Raw genomic sequence first — 20,000 nt, 5'->3', positions numbered from 1 at the left:
TCTCTCTCTGGAGTCATGATTTTCCTGCTCTTCAACACTGCCACTACTACCAGCATCACCTCCTCCTCCTCCTCCTCCTCCTCCTCCTCCTCCTCCTCCTCTTTCTCCTCTTCTTCGTCTTCTCTTTTCTTCTTCTTCTTCTTCTTCTTCTTCTTCTTCTTCTTCTTCTTCTTCTTCTTCTTCCTCCTCCTCCTCCTCCTCCTCCTCCTCCTCCTCCTCCTCCTCCTCCTCCTCCTCCTCCTCCTCTTCTTTGCAATGAACGGATAAAATGTCGTCAAATGTTGAATCTCGTGCAAGAGAATATATTAAAAATGAAACCGATTTATACTGGAATGAACCTTTGCCAGGACCTCTCTCTCTCTCTCTCTCTCTCTCTCTCTCTCTCTCTCTCTCTCTCTCTAGCACGTTTGTGTGTGTGTGTGTGTGTGTGTGTGTGAATATAATTAATGCTTGGGAAGAATCAAAGTAAAAGTGAGAAAAGAAAGGAAAGAAAGAAAGAAAGAAGAAAGGAAGGAAAAAAAGAAAGAAAGAAAGAATAAAAAAAAGATATATGAACAAATAAATAATAAAAATGACCCAATATATTAAAAGAAAAAATGCTAGAAAAACAGGATAAATCAAAGAGAGAGAGAGAGAGAGAGAGAGAGAGAGAGAGAGAGAGAGAGAGAGAGAGAGAGAGAGAGAGAGAGAGAGAAAGTAAAGGTGATGAGCAACGGAGAGAAGAGGAGGAAACCAGACACTAAATGGAATGAAGATATGATGAGAGAGAGAGAGAGAGAGAGAGAGAGAGAGAGAGAGAGAGAGAGAGGATGGAGGAGAGGGACTGACGGGACGGTGAGGAAGAACAGACAGGTAGGAGAAATGAAGAGAAGCCTGTAATGCCAAACCCCGAGGGAGAGAGAGAGAGAGAGAGAGAGAGAGAGAGAGAGAGAGAGAGAGAGAGAGAGAGACCCTATCCTACTCCCCTCACCCCTCTACCTACACTTCTCATCCTCTCCCTTCCCTCGTGGTTCCCCTCCCTAGGCCGCTACACTAAAGATGAGCGCCCCACCCACTCCCCCGCGCCCCTCACTCGCCCTTTAACATGCATGGCTGGACCCTTGGCAAGGCTCCCACGCGCACAGGTGACTCGCGCACCTGCCACAAATAGATTATGGGACGAAGCGTAGAAAAAGAACAATGAAAGGGATGTGATGTTGTTATTGGTGTCGTTATTATCATCGTTGTTTGTTGTTGGTGTTGTTGTATTTTGTTACTGTTGTTGTTATTTGTCGTTTTGTTGTTGTCAGTTCTAATTCTGGGTCTCTATTTTTGATGTTGATTCTTCAGTCTTCATCTATATTCTGTTTTGGCTCTGTGTTGAGTTTCTCTATATATAAATGATTCCTCTTTATGTTGGTATGTTGGTGGTAGTGGTGGTGGTGGTGGTGGTTGTGGTGCTAGAAATCGTGTCTCTCTCTCTCTCTCTCTCTCTCTCTCTCTCTCTCTCTCTCTCTCTCTCTTAACCACGCCCTTACTCAGTAGTCAAACCGGGACAGATATTCAACCGCCGATCGACAGACACACAGACTAACAAACATCCCTATTAATGTTGTCACCGGGAAACTGATCAGCCTACACACACACACACACACACACACACACACACACACACACACACACACACACACACACACACACACACCTGTTTACCTGCACTGGGAAAGTTAATGATAAGTATCTCCACCAACAAACACAATCCCTATTCTTTCTTCTCCTTTATGCTCACCTTTCCAACCTGCCTGTTTGGTCTCCTTCCTCACTATCTACCATCCTAATCCTCTTCCTCCTCCTCCTCCTCCTCCACCTCCTCCTGCTACTGCCGCTTTACACCGCCATCCCTACCCCTGGGACACGTTCGGTGGAGGGTAAAAATAAAATACTTGTTTACCTGAGTCGCGGTGCCAACAAGTATCCAACGCATCTCCATCATTACCGCTCCTCGTCTCCCTTTCTTTATAAACTAACGAGATGAGGCAAGCGGTGAAGGAGGGTAGAGACTGGCGGGATGGGGATGGGTGGCGGTGAGGGAGCGAAGGGGATGGGAAGGGGGGAGAGAATAGGAGGAAGGTACATGCTTTGCTTTTAATCACTGAGGAATCATTCCCTGGTGACCATCGGTGGAGCGGCATCGTGGCCTTCTCTCTCTCTCTCTCTCTCTCTCTCTCTCTCTCTCTCTCTCTCTTCATTTGCGGCTATAACGAAGGGATGTGAATAGCGCAAAAAAAAAAAAAATGGAATGTGAAAAAAAAAGACAATCAATGGCAACAAAGACGAAGAAAACGTGAGTATGTAACAGATTAACACAATTAGACTTACGGTATTACATGTCTATACAATACATACTTCTTAATCTGATTTCCTGGCGTTTTATCTCCTTTCCCGATTGTTTTTACAGGGAAATGTGACTAATGATGCGCAGGTGAGGGAGAGATGGAGCACAGGTGAGTGAGGTATTGTGAATCGTACAGGGAAGGGATAATGCAACGAAAGAGGATATCAGGGAAGGGAAGATTACACAGGGAAGGGAAGAGAAAGGCTCAGGACAACCTCATACTTACATAAAACCATACAAACCTATCGACCTGTGTGTGTGTGTGTGTGTGTGTGTGTGTGTGTGTGTGTGTGTGTGTAAGTCAAATGTAGCTACGCACATACATACTGCAAGATACACGTCACACAAATAACGCACCAAGAATATTAATCGTTAACGGAGACATATCAACATCCGTGTGTGTGCCTTTGCTGGGAAGCCCACGAGAGTCTGGCCACGCAACCTACACCACAGCATTGAAGGTGGGCGAGGCTGGCTATCTACACCTGCTCCCCAGTGACCCAGGTGCGGCCAATGAAGACACCATGTGACCCCCTAAGGAATTTCCCTCCCTTATTAGGCCTCAAGACCCTTCCCTCCTTCACCAGGGCTCAGGCAGCGACGGATATGGTGGACTAAGGAAAAGGGTAGGAGTAAGTGGATGAAAAGGGGACAAATTATCGATAACAACAGGATCAATCACATCAAGAATCCCCTCCACTGCGCCACCACCACCACCACCACCACCACTACCACTTCCACCACCACCACCACCGCCACCACCACCACAATGGCAGAAGATACAAAAGAGAATATGAGTCGTGTCTCTTTCAGCTGCCGACGTTGTCATGGAGACTAGGGGAGAGAGAGAGAGAGAGAGAGAGAGAGAGAGAGAGAGAGAGAGAGAGAGAGAGAGAGAGAGAGAGAGAGAGAGAGAGAGAGAGAGAATCAACTAGACTACCAAGACACAAACAGGCAAACAGATAGACAGACAGACAGATAGACTTATAAATCAGATGAGAGGGAAGACCAGACTCTGTAGGTCAAATAGTTATCCTGAATACGAGTCACGTACGGAACCCTCGTAGCGCAGGGAGGAGGAGGAGGAGAAGAGGAGGAGGAGGAGGAGGAGGAGATATGCATAGGGAAAGAAGAGGCAAGGAGGGACATGAGGTGCGAGTAAGGTCGAAGTTGGAGGAGGAGGAGGAGGAGGAGGAGGAGGAGGAGGAGGAGGAGGAGGAGGAGGAGGAGGAAACACAAGGGAGGAAAGATGAATCAGTTTCTCCTGGGAAACATACGGAAGCGTGGAGGGAGGGGAAATGAGGGGAAAACAGAGAAGGAGAGGGAAAGAGAAAGAGGGGGAAAGACTTATTAAGGATAGTCTTGGAAGCAAAACCATTTCCTGTGAATTGAGAGAGAGAGAGAGAGAGAGAGAGAGAGAGAGAGAGAGAGAGAGAGAGAGAGAGAATACTTAATACATAATCCAATACACTAGGAAAAAATGTTGAGTGTAAAATCCCTCCCTTGGCCGCCACGCAGCGTCTCGCCTCACACCTCCACTCACTCGTCGATATGGCTGAATATTTAATCTACGGTGTCAAGGTCAGGCTGCTCAAGTTTGTGTGTGTGTGTGTGTGTGTGTGTGTGTGTGTGTGTGTGTGTGTGTGTGTGTGTGTGTGTGTGTGTGTGTGTGCACCTCTGATCTTCCCATGCACGGACAGACACGTAGGTGACATTCAGATATCATTCGCAAGGAGAAATGACCCTCGCTTCGATTTTTCTTTCTTTTATATGAAGCGAACATTTTCTCCTTTTAAGTGGAACGAAAATTCTAGAAGTCTTCTCTCAGTGCATGTAACAAACACAACACGTAGCATGACGCACGGAGAGCCTATCGTGAGCTGTGCTTCTCGTGGCGGCGAGGATGTGATGCTCGTAATGTGAGGCTCGAGTGTTTACAACTAGGATAAAATATTTTCCGGCAAGACTCATTCTTTTCCCGGACGAGGAGAGCCAGCTGCCGTGTAACCCCTGCTCGGTACACCACCCACTGGAGCCTTTGCCGGACCCTTGCTAAGACCCTACTGTTCCACCACTCACCCGCCCGCCAGCCGCTCTGCCAACGCTCCAGACCAACTACACGCCCACGCCACCTCTCCGACTAGCATGTTTCTTCTTTTTCCTTCGTTTTAAAGCGTAAAGTGTGGAGCGTTTGTGTTAAAGTGGCGTCACTTTCCTGGCAGTATTTCCTAACATTTAACTAAACTGTTTTATTATTTTTTGCTACATTTTTCCATCACTGGCAAAAGCAATCCTTCTGCAACGAATTATACCTTGCGACAAACAGGACACGGTAATTCAAGCCCGTGCAGCAAAATAAGATAACAAGGTGGAATTAAAATAAAATCTGCATAACTTTACATTCGCAGAGTCGGGCGGCGCGGACCCCTAAGTCATCCCGCCGCAGTGCATCCACTTGCTGTAACTACGCTGCTGCTTTCTGTTATTCCCTACCGCGGTGAAGTCGTGCATAACGGAAAACTTGAGTGTGTCGTCTCCTCTGCCAAAATGTTGTGACTCAAGCAACCAAAGGAAAATGCTAAGCGGAATGCCAGGAATAACAAGCCAGATTCCCCTCCTCGTAACCTGCCAATATTTCTCCGCTTCTCTCCGGTGGGAAATCTGCGCCCCGAAGAAAAATAGGAAAATAAAACCTGCTTCCATGGAGGAGATTAATTCCGGATTTCATTAAACACTGGCTTCATTATGCAAGCACTTCATGACTGGAAAATGATCTCACGCACTCATCACGCGGTATAAATGAAAAAAAAAAAAAAAATAAGATAAAAAGGGGCAAAAATTCCACCCACACAAAAGACTCGAAATAAAGGTGGACTGCCATTACATTTCCTTCCGTTCTCTTTGGAAAAATGTTTCACCGACGTTTTCTCACCGGATTGGAAGTGGGTCATGTTAGCCTCGCCCTGACTGGCAACACTCTGGCCTTGCTCCAGCTCTCCTCTCCCTCCTTTCTTCCTTCCTTCCTTTCAGCCACATTATTTCTCCTCTCCGTCACCAGCCTCCTCGCAGCTGTCATCACTCCTTTCCGCCATTCTTTCATTATCCTCCCTTTACTACTTCTTCTCTTAATTACGAGTATCCTCCCCGGTTTATCTTCCTCCCTTTCCGCTGTCACGTTCCTCCGATCTTCTTCTCTCCATCTATCGACTTGTTTTGATTACTCTCATTTTACTTCCCCTTTCTTACTTTTATTCTCACTATATATATTCTCCTCTCCCTCCCCCATTCTCTCTCTCATGCACATTCAAACATCACTGAACACAACTTTTAACTCTTGCTTTCCGTCCTGTTCCCTCTAACCTTCGCTCCATTTCAGTCTAGTTCCTCCAAGGCGCAGCACACAAGGGGAGATAAAACCTACCGTGCCGTCATTAACACCTGCCATGGCGACTGCTTCCCCGGCCCCCCGACGCCCGCCCGCTACCCCGCCTCCCACCCCCCGCCCCGCAGCACACCAGCTAATGACGCCCTGCCTCGGTAAATTCAATCTCGCTCCTGTGCAAACCTTCTCACTACTGACTGATTGTGTTTGGTGATGATCCTCTCTCTCTCTCTCTCTCTCTCTCTCTCTCTCTCTCTCTCTCTATTATCACTGCTACTACTACTACCACTACTACTACTACTACTACTACTACTACTACTACTACTACTACTACTACCATCGTGTTAATGAGAAAAAATGTGCACTTTTTTTTCGAAAAGTAAGCAATTTAGAGTTTTTGTGGAATTTTTTTGTGGAAAGCCGTCTCTCTCTCTCTCTCTCTCTCTCTCTCTCTCTCTCTCTCTCTCTCTCTCTCTCTCTCTCTCTCTCTCTCTCTCTCTCTCTCTCTCTCTCTGCTTCTAAAAGTCCAAGGCCAGAAGGAAGGAAACAGAAGTCCTGAAAAGTTGCAGGAATCTCTTGAATTATAACTAAGCATGTGTTGCATTTTTTTCCTCTCCTCTTTAGTTCTTTTTCTCAAATTTTGCTTAGCTTTACGTATTCTTCCCTCTTTTTTATGTGTATGAAGTATCAGAGTAGTATTTTTCCTTCTTTATCATATTAGCTCATTTTCTTTTTTCCTTTGCTTATATTCCCTCGTGCGCTTCCTTCTCTTTCCTTCCTCCAAACCTCTTTAACACTCCTCCTCCTCCTCCTTCTCCTCCTCCTCTCCAAGAACTCCTCTCTCCCTTCCAGTTAACAGGCCTGGCTACTGATCTCGATTAAAGAGGCCAACCTTCCTCTTATTTCCTCGCTATTCTCCTCTTTACCCTCTTGCTTTCTTTGTTTCCTGACGTTTCTTGCTCTTGTACGAAAGTTTTTGTTGATGCTGTTGCTGTTGCTATTTTCCTTTTTTACCTCAAATATCTTGCAGGTCTTGTATTTTCTATTTTATTTCTGAGGTATTTTCTCTCTCTCTCTCTTGCTTTCATTTATCTTTTTTCATTGTTCGTTGCTTTATTTTACATTCACATTCTCTCTCTCTCTTTTTCTCACACTTGCTTTCAATCGTCTTTTCATCAGTTCGCTGCTTTCGTTTATATCAATGTTTTACTCTCTCTCTCTCTCTCTCTCTCTCTCTCTCTCTCTCTCTCTCTCTCTCTCTCCGGGGCGGGATGAGAGGTAGCGAGCCATACTCCTACCTCAACTTTAACTCACTGGAACTCACAATATCCCACTTTCGTTGGCACAATATTGGTACAACACAACTATTCTCGGTGCAAAATGCTGACAACCTTCCGGCCGCCTCGGGTCCCGCTGTCTGTGTCATCTCGTAGGGCACTGACGGGGCACTAGGACAAGGAAAGGGAGGACGGGGTAAGGAGTACGTAGGGAATGGTTGGTACTGTTACGTATTAGGCAAAGCGAATAACGTAGTTGTGATAAGAGAGGAATGAGATAATTGTATGTTTATCGATGTTTTTTTTTTCTCTCTCTCTCTCTCTCTCTTGCTTTAGTTTGACTCTCTCTCCATTTGGTTTTGGTGTTTATTGCTGACGGTGTAGACTAAAGTAATTGCAAAATGTATAGCGGTTTACAAACGGTATGGATTAAGTGTTGTACAGTCAGCCGCAGGAGTTGAATATACGACTCGATCCCTTTTAGTTTACTACATGATAGGTTATTCTATTATTTTGTGGTACATTTAAACCAGAACGTAACACAGAGAGTTGTTTTGCACAGTGCCTGCACTAGATCAAAGCAAAAATTGTACTATTGTCTGTATGAAAAGTGACTTCACAGCACCAGCACCACCACTAACCTAATTGAACATTCAACCACCATTGTACTTTCCAACTACAACCTCACTGCACCGGCACCATCATTGTAATGCTGCTCTGTATCTGAAGACCACCAAAACTGTACCTCACAACCACCACTATTGTATCCCATCGTCACCATAACAACTTCGCAAACACCTTAAACGAATTTCATAATCATCACCACTTCACTGTACTCCACCGACACCAACATTATCACAGTACAATACCATGACAAAGTACTGTACCTCACAAACCGAGCGCAACGACCACCATCACAACATTATACCAACATCATCATCACCATCACCACTATCATTGCTCTACTGGCCACTACCTCAGCAACGGCATCTACAGCTTACTCACACGACCACTATCACCACCACTACTATCACAACGATCTATTATCATGATAAACTACATGCCATGAAACATCGCCCACTATCACCACCATCGCCACCACCAGTGAGGCCGCCGCCACTGCTGGGCAACGCACCAAATTGTTAAAACGGACACAAAATCTTTATCGTGGAAACAGGCTGGAGACGAGGTATTTTTAGGCTCATCCGTCACTCACTCACTCGCCACCGTCACGCTGCCAGCCTCGCTACTCCACCTAGGCCGCCGCAGCCACTACCACCACCACCACCACCACCACATTCGTTATTTGCAGCAACATCACCACCACAGCCAGCACGTTACCCGTCACCACACATCATAATTCTGTAATGCATCACTACTATGCTATGAATCACCATTTTCACACACACACACACACACACACACACACACACACACACACACACACTTCTTTCCACGTTAATAATAGGCTCCTCGTCCACGAAAGCTCCCACTTCAGGCCTCATTCCACTCCTGGACGCATTTAAAGTAGACTTACCAACATACTGAACAAGTAGAAAGAGTTTAACTTTCGATGAAAATAGCATTATTTTCGATACAGCGTCCCTCCTGCGGCTCAGAGTTCTTGAAGGATGACAAATGATTTACAACAGGTATTAGTGAAATGCACCAACAACAACAACACCGCCACGTCTTCCTCAGTGCAGCGCTGCATGGGAAGTGACGGAGGCGTCCAGAACACTCCCCGACCCACGTATCACAGCCACGACTTCCACAGCGTCGTTTAAGGTCAAGAAAGGTCAGCGCGTGTGTGCCGCATCCTGCACTCAAGTGGGACGACAAAGTCTGAGAGTTCTCGTCCCGCGCCACACGAGTACACCACAAGCAGCAGCACACACTCACACTCCACGTTCTTTCAGCCACACCAAGCTAAACTACCTTACGCAGGGCCGGAGTGTCTTCCCGGCGACTCCTCGCCTCCACGGTACACTCGCAGGTTCACACGAGGTATAAAGGCAATTACTTCCCAGACCACACAGGTAATAGATAAGTTTTCTGGGAAGAGAAGAGAACACGCGGCCCGAACAGGTGTGCGTGACGAGGACTTTCAGACGTGTGCGTGCGTTGGTGCCGCGCGCCCGCCTCCTCACACTGCCCAACGCTCACTGGCTCCGACGTCCACCCGCGCCTCTACCGCTGCCCCCCCTCCTCTCTCTCTCCTCTCCTTCCCTTCCTAGTGCCAGCCATCCTGCGCGAACCCTGGCAAAGAGGGTGCCACTGTAGGTAGGGAGGAGGTCGGCAGGGAGCACAAGAGTGAGCTACAGTGAAGGGGAAGAGGCAGGGGACGGCGGAATGGTGCAGGGAGAAGAGGGTGCCACTGTAGGAGAGGGCAGGCAGGGAGTAGGAGTCGCCAAGCAAACAATACTGCCTCGACAGGAGCGGGAGACAATACAGCAGGCACGGAACGCTTGTCTCCGAGCAAACAGTGGAGTCTAAATATTACCCGCCGGGAGAATTTCCAAATTATCGTGATAATCGAGTCAGAATGTGTGTACTACTAGGCCAGTCCCTGCTGCTGCCGTGCTCACAGCGAGACAGGGATTGACGACGAGGACAAAGAACAAACACAAACACACACACACACACACACACACACACACACACACACACACACACACACACACACACACACACTTTCCACGGCCGCCTCTCCCAGGACTTAATTTCCCCCTGTTGAGGCAACAAAAGAAAACTTCATATCTCACCAACCAAAACAAACCTCCAACAATAATGAAAAAAGCCCGTGCCCCGCTCCGGCCTCACACACACACACACACACACACACACACACACACACACACACACAGGAGCCGGAGCAGTCTGCCACAGTCTACCTTTAAAGCGTAAGGGGACTGTACACTGTTATCATAAGTCTCGGTGCGAAGATAACGCGAGAGATACCTGAGATAAAATACAGGAGAGAGAGAGAGAGAGAGAGAGAGAGAGAGAGAGAGAGAGAGAGAGAGAGAGAGAGAGAGAGAGAGAGAGAGAGAGAGAGAGAGAGAGAGAGAAATCAAACAAGGATACGAGGGAGAAAGATGAGTAGGAGGAATGAAAAGAAAATATAAATAAATAAATAAAACGAATGTACCGTACAGAAGCAGAGATCCACCCACTGAACGGATAGAAGAGAGAGAGAAAAAAGTTACGGGTAATCATTTCCCAGTAAAAACTTTGCCATCCCTTCTTCCGAGAAATTCCTCAGAAAACTGACGGGAGAGGATGAAAAAAGCCAGATTAAACCCAACAAATATGAGACGGACTTGCAAAAAGACAAACAGATCGACATTACTACTACTACTACTACTACTACTACTACTACTACTACTAATGATGATGATGATGATAACGGCCACTACAGGATCTCTATTCCAACTCAATGCATTTCTTACACTATTACAAACTCCACAGATTCCCAAACAAAACCTGACTTTAATAGTACATAATGACAAATAAGGAACACTCCGCAACAGATCATCTACGGCATCAAGAAGACCAAGAACAACAACAACAACAATAACAACAAGGAATAATCGTGAGGAAAAAATAAATAAAACGAAACAGGTACAGCGCGTACGAAAAACAGCAACGGCGGAATCCAAATTGGTTAACTGGCACCAGCAAGTACAGCAGGTCAGGTCCCAGGCGCAGATGGCGGAGGATAAGGCCACGGGAAGCGGTGTATTGAATTCATGAGGCGGCAGGAGCTAGCTGGGGCAGAGACACTAACACAAAAAAACGGAGCCCAATAAACTCCCTTAATAAATCAACAGCTGGCAGTTTAGCATTATCCCTCCACACACGTATGTTTTTAAGTATGGAAGTGCAATATATGTATAGTCAACACACGAGGGTCTTTTGGGTGTATGCTGGAAGATTAATTATTGCTTTCAAAATTTACAGGCGTGTGCAAATGTAACCAACTGATGCATTAGTGTTTTTTTTTTTTTTTTTTTACGTTCGCGTGATTCTTTGGATTAGTGGAGAGAGAGAGAGAGAGAGAGAGAGAGAGAGAGAGAGAGAGAGAGAGAGAGAGAGAGAGAGAGTGTGTGTGTGTGTGTGTGTGTGTGTGTGTGTGTGTGTGTGTGTGTGTGTGTGTGTGTGTGTGTGTGTGTGTGTAAAGCGGGTGAAACGAACGATCGTCAGTTGTTTTAAAAATTCCACTCGTATCTGTGTGTGTGTGTGTGTGTGTGTGTGTGTGTGTGTGTGTGTGTGTGTGTGTGTGTGTGTGTGTGTGTGTGTGTGTGTGTGTGTGTGTGAGGAGTGTACACAGCAGCCATCGTTTTCCACTTCAGTTATGGTCTCGGCACAAGTTGCAAATTGAACACATTAGGGATTGCGCAGCTTCACGTGGAAGGCATGAAAAAAGAAAAAAAGGCGCATCCTGGGTTTTTAGAGGGAGTGTTCTCTCTCTCTCTCTCTCTCTCTCTCTCTCTCTCTCTCTCTCTCTCTCTCTCTCACACACACACACACACACACACACACACAGAGAGAGAGAGAGAGAGAGAGAGAGAGAGAGAGAGAGAGAGAGAGAGAGAGAGAGAGAGTAGAAGAGTCATGACAGTGCATCGGAAAAGTACAATAATTATCTCTTTATGTAAGACTCCCCACGTGGTGCTAATGTCTTCACGGCTCTTAAAGTAAATGCTTCTGGTGTGAGTCGATTATCTATGGTAATTATACCGCGGTAGTTTTACTGCAGTATTTTTTTCCTACCTTGTTGATATACTATCCTCATTATCATTAATACATGATAGTTCAACTGCAAATTATAATGGTGATAGTGGTGGTGGTTGTGCTACTATTACTACTACTACTACTACTACTACTACTACTACTACTACTACTACTATTACTGTTGTGGTTGTTGTTGCTGTTGCTGCTGCTACTGCTACTGTTACTACTACTACTATCATTATGCATTCATCTCTCTCTCTCTCTCTCTCTCTCTCTCTCTCTCTTACAGTTTTGTAATCATTTTCTTCATTTTTACCTTTCTTCTACAGTTTTCCTTTCCATACCTTAAAATTATACTATAGTTATTTTATTTAATTCTATTTACTATACCTTCTTCCTTTTCCTTTGGTCTCCAACTTATTCCTTATCCTCATCCTCCTTTCAGACTCACCTTCATACGCACGCTCGTATTTCCTAACTTAAGACTTGAAAGGTCCAACTCAACATACCTGCAAGAAGAAAAAACAAATTTAATAACGTTATCAAATTATACACCATGATGAAAACAAAGTATTTTTTTTCCAGCTGCAACAAAAAGAGACAAGACTTAAAATATTTCAACATGGCAAGTGCTTAAGTAATATAATTTCATCATATTACGAGAAAAAAATGCAGAACATGTCAAAGAAACGTAAAATTGTCGTGTTTCACAATTCTCTATGAAGTCAGTTTTGGTACAGACATCTTTGTTGCCTTAAGTAGTACCGTTATAACTCCCCGTATAAACGAATAAACATGACATCATTATACTTATCAACTTCATAAAGCAGTTGTTTGCAGGAACAATATACGTCTTAAATAAGCTTAACCCTTTCTCTAATTACCAATCACCCAGACAGATACTTATAATTGATCTAAAGTCACATCCAACGTTTAAACAGAGAAGAAATTGTAAAATGCATTCTTTTCATCACTAATTTTCCTGTACATGGTTGAAAAGACTTCTTGCATTGCTTATGGTGTTGTCAATTGTTTTGAGTCACACTGTGGAAGAGGTTAGCAAACAATAGTACAATTAACATGATAAAGTCAGGGAAACGTGGGATACTACTGATCAACATAAACATAAAAAGTTAAATACCTAAGTCATTTTTTTCCCTAAAGTGAAGGCATGTCTAGAGTAAGCTGTCGATCACGTTAATTTCTTTTTTTATGATATATTGCAGGCACACGGCGGGGCTGCTCTGTATCGCCATCATAGCAATAACAAATTAGGCGTGCAATTATACGTTACAATGATAATTTTGCTCCGAATTAAGTTGAAGGACGTGTGAGGCGTGGCAAAGAGGAGAGGCCGCAGGGGAGCCGAGGGAGGGAGGAGGCAAGTCGATTCTCTCTGTTTTTTATATCAAATTATACCAATAAATGTGTGTGTGTGTGTGTGTGTGTGTGTCTCTCTCTCTCTCTCTCTCTCTCTCTCTCTCTCTCTCTCTCTCTCTCTCTCTCTCTCTCTGTCTTGGGAATGAGTGGCTCCGCGGTACAGTGCTCTACTTGCTGGTTAGAAATTACGAGTTCGGTGCCGGTCCATAGCAGAGAGTTATTTTAGGAGGACGAGGCAGCGACCACCAGTAACCCCAGCCACCGCCGCGTGACCTTGTTGTTGTGGCGGCATAACTCAATCAATTCACAAGTTTCTCTCTCTCTCTCTCTCTCTCTCTCTCTTACTTACTTCCCTTACTCATATTATTTATCTCAAATATCTATCCTGCTACTACCTACATGATAATATATAAAAAAGATGAATTTACTGAAGATCCACCTCGAATGATGTCATGGAAAGAAAACGGGAACAATTCACGTAAAAATTCACCATGTACAGATATCGAGTGTGGGCAGCTCCTTTTTTTTTTTTTCCTTTTTTTTTCTAGATGTATTTCAGCGTTCAATAATATTTTTGGTCGTTCCCCTGTTGGACACGTATTTTTTTTTCCCTCCCATTGCTAGACTAAACGTGATCGGGAAGCGCTGCAACACCTCGTTTGCCGGACACTTTATTACTTATCAGACTTAATTATGAAGTGATATTTTTACATCAGGCTCACAATTCAGTTTGCAATCATGGCTGAATGGATGGACTGTGTGTGTGTGTGTGTGTGTGTGTGTGTGTGTGTGTGTGTGTGTGTGTGTGTGTGTGTGTGTGTGTGTGTGTGTGTGTGTGTGTGTGTGTGTGTGTGTGTGTGTGTGTGTGTGTGTGTGTGTGAAAAGGCAGACAGCAGATTTACCAACACAAGGTCACTTAAGTAACACGTAATCATGTTTTCTTGGTTCACATCCTTGCAATGAAAACATAATAAAACCAAATCAACAAATGCTAACTTCACGCACACACACACACACACACACACACACACACACACACACACACACACACACGGACACGGCGTAATCCTCTCCACATTCAAACTAAACACTGCCCCTCGTCCGGCCCTGTAACGCCACAATACCCATTAACCTCTCGCTACATCTCCGCTTCGCCAGCCCTCCCCCGCGGCTCACCCTGCAGGTATTGACACGGGCGACCCTCCAGCTTAGCCAATTACTCCACCCGACGAAGAGGAGGAGGAGGAGGAGGAGGAGGAGGAGGAGGAGGAGGAGGAGGAATCAGAGACCATAGGACGTCTGCTAAAAATCCTAGAATGTCAGGATACAAAGGCGGAAACTTCCCAGAATTCCTTTTCCTTTTAGGGGATGGAAATGAGGAGACGAGGAGAGGAGGGGAGGGGCGGCCGCTTTGAATACTGATAAATGGGACGAGTCTCAAAGTAGTGCTGTTAGAAGCGAGCGTTTTGAGGGAAAGCTGCTGAATTATTACGGGGAATGGGAACACGGCCGGGGAAACTCCTTTGTGTGTACTACGAAATGGCGTGTTTGTATAGCGTTTACGAGACGGTAAGGACAATTTTCTATCCCATTACTGTACATCTGGTAATATATTAATGGAATGCCCATATAAAAGCAAAAACAACAGGGTGAAAAATTAGGTACACACTTCGAGATCTGTACCATAAATGCATTTGTTGATATAACGTTTACGAGGTGGAATTTGAGGCTTTCTACTCCATCACTTCATAACGTGCTGGCGATGGAAACCAAGCCGCTATGAAGAGCAACAGGGTATATACTTTCCTTTGTATCATCAAATAGTGAGTTCACGTGGCCTTAATAAGACTTTTAACTCAATTTCTTTAACTCATCATTTCCAAATCTGTAGTATGGCAATAGAAAAAGGTAGGTAGTCAAAAGCAACCGAGAAAAAAACTATAGTTGCCCTTATCTGTATTGTTAAGTAGCGTGTTTTCGTAGCATTTATAAGACAAACTCCACCACTTTTTATAACCTTTAGTAGTATAGTAATGGAATTCTAATCGCTGTTCAAAGAAACTGGTCGAAAAATAAACATTGTCAGCCCAGAACAATGACAAGTTTACACGTCATTTACGAGGCGGAACCAGCGACTTAATCGAATCACATCACAACCTGCGGCATATTAATAGAAGCCCGATCACATTTGAAGAGAAACGGCACGAAAAAATTATACATAAGCAATTTATATACAGTCGACTGAATCCTTTGTGCTATTCATCCGTAACGTGGTTTTAGTAAATCGTCCACGCGACAGTTCCAGGAAAGCGACTGTGTGTGGGTGGGAGGAGGGCGGACAGTGGGCGGGGACGGGGGCAGTGTGGGCGCGCCTAGGCCTCCACTGCCCCGCGACGCTGCCACTGACAGGTATTAATGGCACCCTTCCCTGGCCAGACACTAAGAAAAAAAATAGAAAAAAAGCGGAAAATGAAACTCTCGAGGAAGAATATAAGGAAAGGGGATTATGTCTGTCTGTCTGTCTGTTCCGAGTTATTGTTCTTTCCTCCTCCTTTTTCTCCCTTCCATCTGATTTCCATCTTTACGAATCCTCTCAAATCCCTCTCACTCCTGTTATCTCCGCCTCTCCCTCCATACAATTTCCATTTCCAGCAATCTTTATTTTTTTCCTCCCATTTTCCCCTTCATTTCCAGTCTCTCCTCCTCCTCCTCCTCCTCCTCCTCCTCCTCCTCCTCCTCCTTCATTTGCTGTCCTACTTTCATGTGTCGTTTCTTTTCTCGGCTTTTTCCTTTGGTATTTTTCACTCCCTAACTCTCCATATCTCTTAATTAAGCATTTTATTTCCTTACATCTCACACGTAACTTTTCTACTATGAGAATTTCCTCTATTTTCCAGTTTCGTGTCCGTAAATTTTTCACAGCCTCTCTCCTTCTCTTCCTCTCCCTCTCTCTCTCTCTCTCTCTCTCTCTCTCTCTCTCTCTCTCTCTCTCTCTCTCTCTCTCTCTTCATCTCTATTTTTTTTTTTATCTCACTTCAACTTCCATTTCCACACATACACATTTTCCCCTTTCCATCCAACCCCTCCTCCTCCTCCTCCTCCAATCCCTGCCATCCTCAATTTCCCCTCAGCTCACCAATCCCTCCCCCAGCTCGTCTATGCCACAACCAAATTTGCAGCACAAGCCTGACGATCCAATAACAAGCGATTACCGGCGATTACGGCGTCCCAGTGTCCCGCAGCGTCCTTTGTTGCGTCGGGCACAGGTAGGAGGGAGTGAGCTAAAGTTATCCTTGAAGTTGCATCTCGCCTCGTCTCGTTTCCCTCACGTCGGCTGTATTAGTTGGTAGCGTTATTTCCCCCTGTCAGCATCTCCATGACTTACTCGGCGCACGTCTTGTGCTTTGATAGTGGTGTGTGTGTGTGTGTGTGTGTGTGTGTGTGTGTGTGTGTGTGTGTGTGTGTGTGTGTGTGTGTGTGTGTGTGTGTGTGTGTGTGTGTGTGTGTGTGTGTGTGTGTGTGTGTGTGTGTGTGATATCGCCTAGTATTTAAAAAGTGTTCGCTCTCTCTCTCTCTCTCTCTCTCTCTCTCTCTCTCTCTCTCTCTCTCTCTCTCTCTCTCTCTCTCTCTCTCCCTACACGACTGTTTTCAAAGGCCACTGAGATGATTAAGTAGGTTCTCAAGACTGTTTTAATGGTGAAGAAATTTTGTTGATCTGTCACTAGAACTGTAAGATAACCTTTAGAAATCTGCGCATCTTCAGCTGGAACCTTTTTCAAAGTAGTATAGATGTAGAGAAGTGTTTCAGATTATGGTTAGTTTCTCATTGTCTGTCTGTATGTTTGTCTTTCTCCTTCCTTCCTTCTTTCTTCTAGTATTACTTTGAAGATTCTGTTTCCGTGTAATAGTTTTTTTTTAATATATGTCTGCTATACTCTCTCTCTCTCTCTCTCTCTCTCTCTCTCTCTCTCTCTCTCTCTCTCTCTCTCTCTCTCTCTCTCTCTCTCTCTCTCTCTCTCTCTCTCTCTCTCTCTCTCTTAGCCATTATACCTCAGTGTTTCATTTCTTTACGTAAGTACTCAAGTCACTAGGTCTTTTTAATTTTCAATATTTACATGACAAACACATTTCAAAGCGCCGCCATCACTGGAACAGACAGATATCTCCACTTGAACGTTCTCGCTCCAATTACAAGGAATATTTGTTTTTATGATTAATTTTTCTTCTGATTTTTCATTAGAATACATAAATCATTATAAAATATTGATTTCACATATTTTCTATTTGTTTTAATAGTTATCAGGTGTTCTTTAGTATTCGTTCATATGGTCTTAGGTAACTCTTTCAACAAGGTTTTTTTTTTTTATATATTATTGCTTCTTTGTCCCTATGACTTTTTTTTTTCTTTTTTTCTTTTACCAGTCCTTGGCTTCAATTAAGACCAGCAGGTGTTCTGTCTCATGTCTAATAATTGTTGTACATCCCACGTCTCATTTTGCTACTTACTTGTAGATGATAAACTATTTCACTGATTCAAGTAATGTATACTCTCTCTCTCTCTCTCTCTCTCTCTCTCTCTCTCTCTCTCTCTCTCTCTCTCTCTCTCTCTCTCTCTCTCTCTCTCTCTCTCTGGGAGTTAGCGTTTTCATTCCCTCGTGTTCCATTTTACTGAGTGTTTTCCACATTTTTTTCCTTTTGAAGAGATTGCACTAAAAAAAAAAAAAAAAAAAAAAAAATGGAGAGAAGGATCGTGACACAAAACTCTGCACAGCGTACATTTAAAACAGGACCTGCAGAGAGGAACAAATCCACATCGAAATGAATAAAGAACCATTCACTACACACACACACACACACACACACACACACACACACACACAGACCTACGCAAAATAAACAAACAAACAGACAAACAAACAGAAATCCACAAACGGGGAAAATCAATAGATGCCAGATAGAACAACCCCCCACACACACACACACACACACACACACACACACACACACACACACACACACACGAATCTCCCTTCCTCTCAAAATATCCTTTCTTAATATTTTCCTTCCCTCAACTTCCTCCTCACCAGTTCCTCTTTGGACGCCTTTCCTTCCTTCACCCTTTTTCCTCCTCCCTTTTCACTACTCATTACTCCTCCATTGCATCATTCTCGTCTCCTTTGACATGCCCTACATTTCCTCCCTTTCCTCTTTCTCTTCCTCTACGTCTCTCCTCATTCTTCCCTGACATCTTCGTACCATCTTCCTTCTCATCCCTTTCTGCCGCAACCCTTCCATTAAAAAGTTTCATCTCTTTATTCTCTCTTAATATTTCCTGCCTTTCTCCTTCCCTTCTGCCTCTTCCTCTTTCCTCCCTACTCACCTTCGTATTTTTCTTTTTTTGTCTTCCTCTCTTCTTCTGTATATTATTTTTTTTTCTTTTTCTCCCAGTTCCTTACTTCTCTCCTTCATTCTTTTATTTTTTTTCTCTTCCTTCCTGCTTACCTCAGTCATATCTTTCGTTTTTTTCTCTCTCTCGTTCCAGCTTATTTAATTTACTAGTTCTTCTAATGTCATTTCATCTCTCTTTTTTTTACATTTCTTCCCATTCCTTCCTTCTAATATTCTTCCCACCTCTTTTACACTTTCCGTATTCCTGTCTTATCGTACTATCCCTCATCTCTTCATTATTTCTCTATCTCTCCCTGTTCCTCTATTCCCTCCTCGCCAATGTCTTCAATATCACTACCACCCTCCCTCCCTTCCCTCACCTACTTTACCTCCCTGTCTCTGCTTTCTCCCCCACCTTATCCTCCCTTTCCTAAGTCAGTGGTGGGCTGGCTGACGTCCTGACACCTTCCTTCCCTTCTACTTTATGAAAATTATCTCAGTTAGGACCCCATGCAATCTACCCTCACACTCATAGATGACACTCTTACTTTCCTCTATGTTCCCTCCCTGTCTCCCTCCTTCATGCACCTCTCCTCTCTCTCTCTCTCTCTCTCTCTCTCACACACACACATGGTTCTCTTAATTTCGATATCTTTATTCTCTTTGCTTTTAATCTCCTTTCCTCCCCTCTTGTAACTCCCATTTTGCCTGTACGTGTTTCTCTCTCTCTCTCTCTCTCTCTCTCTCTCTCTCTCTCTCTCTCTCTCTTGTTGTTTCTCCCCCAATTGTTGCTTGCTCAGAGAAATACATGGTTTATTAAATACTCTCGTTATTTGAATATGTCTTTTGGTATTTGTTATTCCTCCTCTTCCTCCTCTTCCTCCTCCTCCTCCTCCTCTTCTCCCTGCTTCCCATTCCTACCTCCTTCCGTGCTTCCCCCACCCACCCCCTCTCTCTCTCTGTCTCTCTCTCTCTCTCTCTCTCTCTCTCTCTCTCTCTCTCTCTCTCTCTCTCTCTCTCTCTCTCTCTCTCTCTCTCTCTCTCTCTCTCTCTCTCTCCCCTTTCATCCCTTCCTACTTTTCTTTGCAGGTCCCTCGCTCCCTTTTCTCTCTCAGTCCCTTTTCTCTTTCCTCCACATGTTACCTCCTTTTCTCAATGTCCCTCCTACAAAGGGTACTACATAGAAATTCTCTCTCTCTCTCTCTCTCTCTCTCTCTCTCTCTCTCTCTCTCTCTCTCTCTCTCTCTCTCTCTCTCTCTCTCTCTCTCTCTCTCTGTATTATAACATCTACGTATTGTGAAAGTCGAGATATGTATATACTAAAATTCTGCATGTCTGTATGAACGAAATAATATAAAAACAGGAATATATAACGTGAAAATTATAAGTTGAATGAGTTACGAAGAGAGTTAAATGTTTATCTCACTGTCTACAAGTTAATAATTGTCTTCCGTAACACGTG

At 44.3% G+C, this 20,000-nt stretch overlaps 1 protein-coding gene and 1 long non-coding RNA gene across 2 annotated transcripts in view; both read right to left on the bottom strand.

Annotated features, from left to right (window-relative positions):
• The window catches only part of LOC123516336, a 34,861-nt gene extending 25,149 nt beyond the window's left edge, over positions 1-9,712 (bottom strand). The window contains exon 1 of the long non-coding RNA XR_006678172.1: positions 8,972-9,712. This is a non-coding gene — a long non-coding RNA (uncharacterized LOC123516336). The remainder of the gene's footprint in view (positions 1-8,971) is intronic.
• Positions 1-20,000, bottom strand: part of LOC123516335 (uncharacterized protein CG43867-like) — a 769,337-nt gene that overhangs the window by 342,424 nt on the left and 406,913 nt on the right.

The sequence above is a fragment of the Portunus trituberculatus genome, chromosome 40, assembly GCF_017591435.1.
Source record: "Portunus trituberculatus isolate SZX2019 chromosome 40, ASM1759143v1, whole genome shotgun sequence".
NCBI classification, from domain to species: domain Eukaryota; kingdom Metazoa; phylum Arthropoda; class Malacostraca; order Decapoda; family Portunidae; genus Portunus; species Portunus trituberculatus.
The sequence above is the reverse complement of the archived record's forward strand: the minus strand, read 5'-3'. Positions and strand labels throughout refer to the sequence as shown.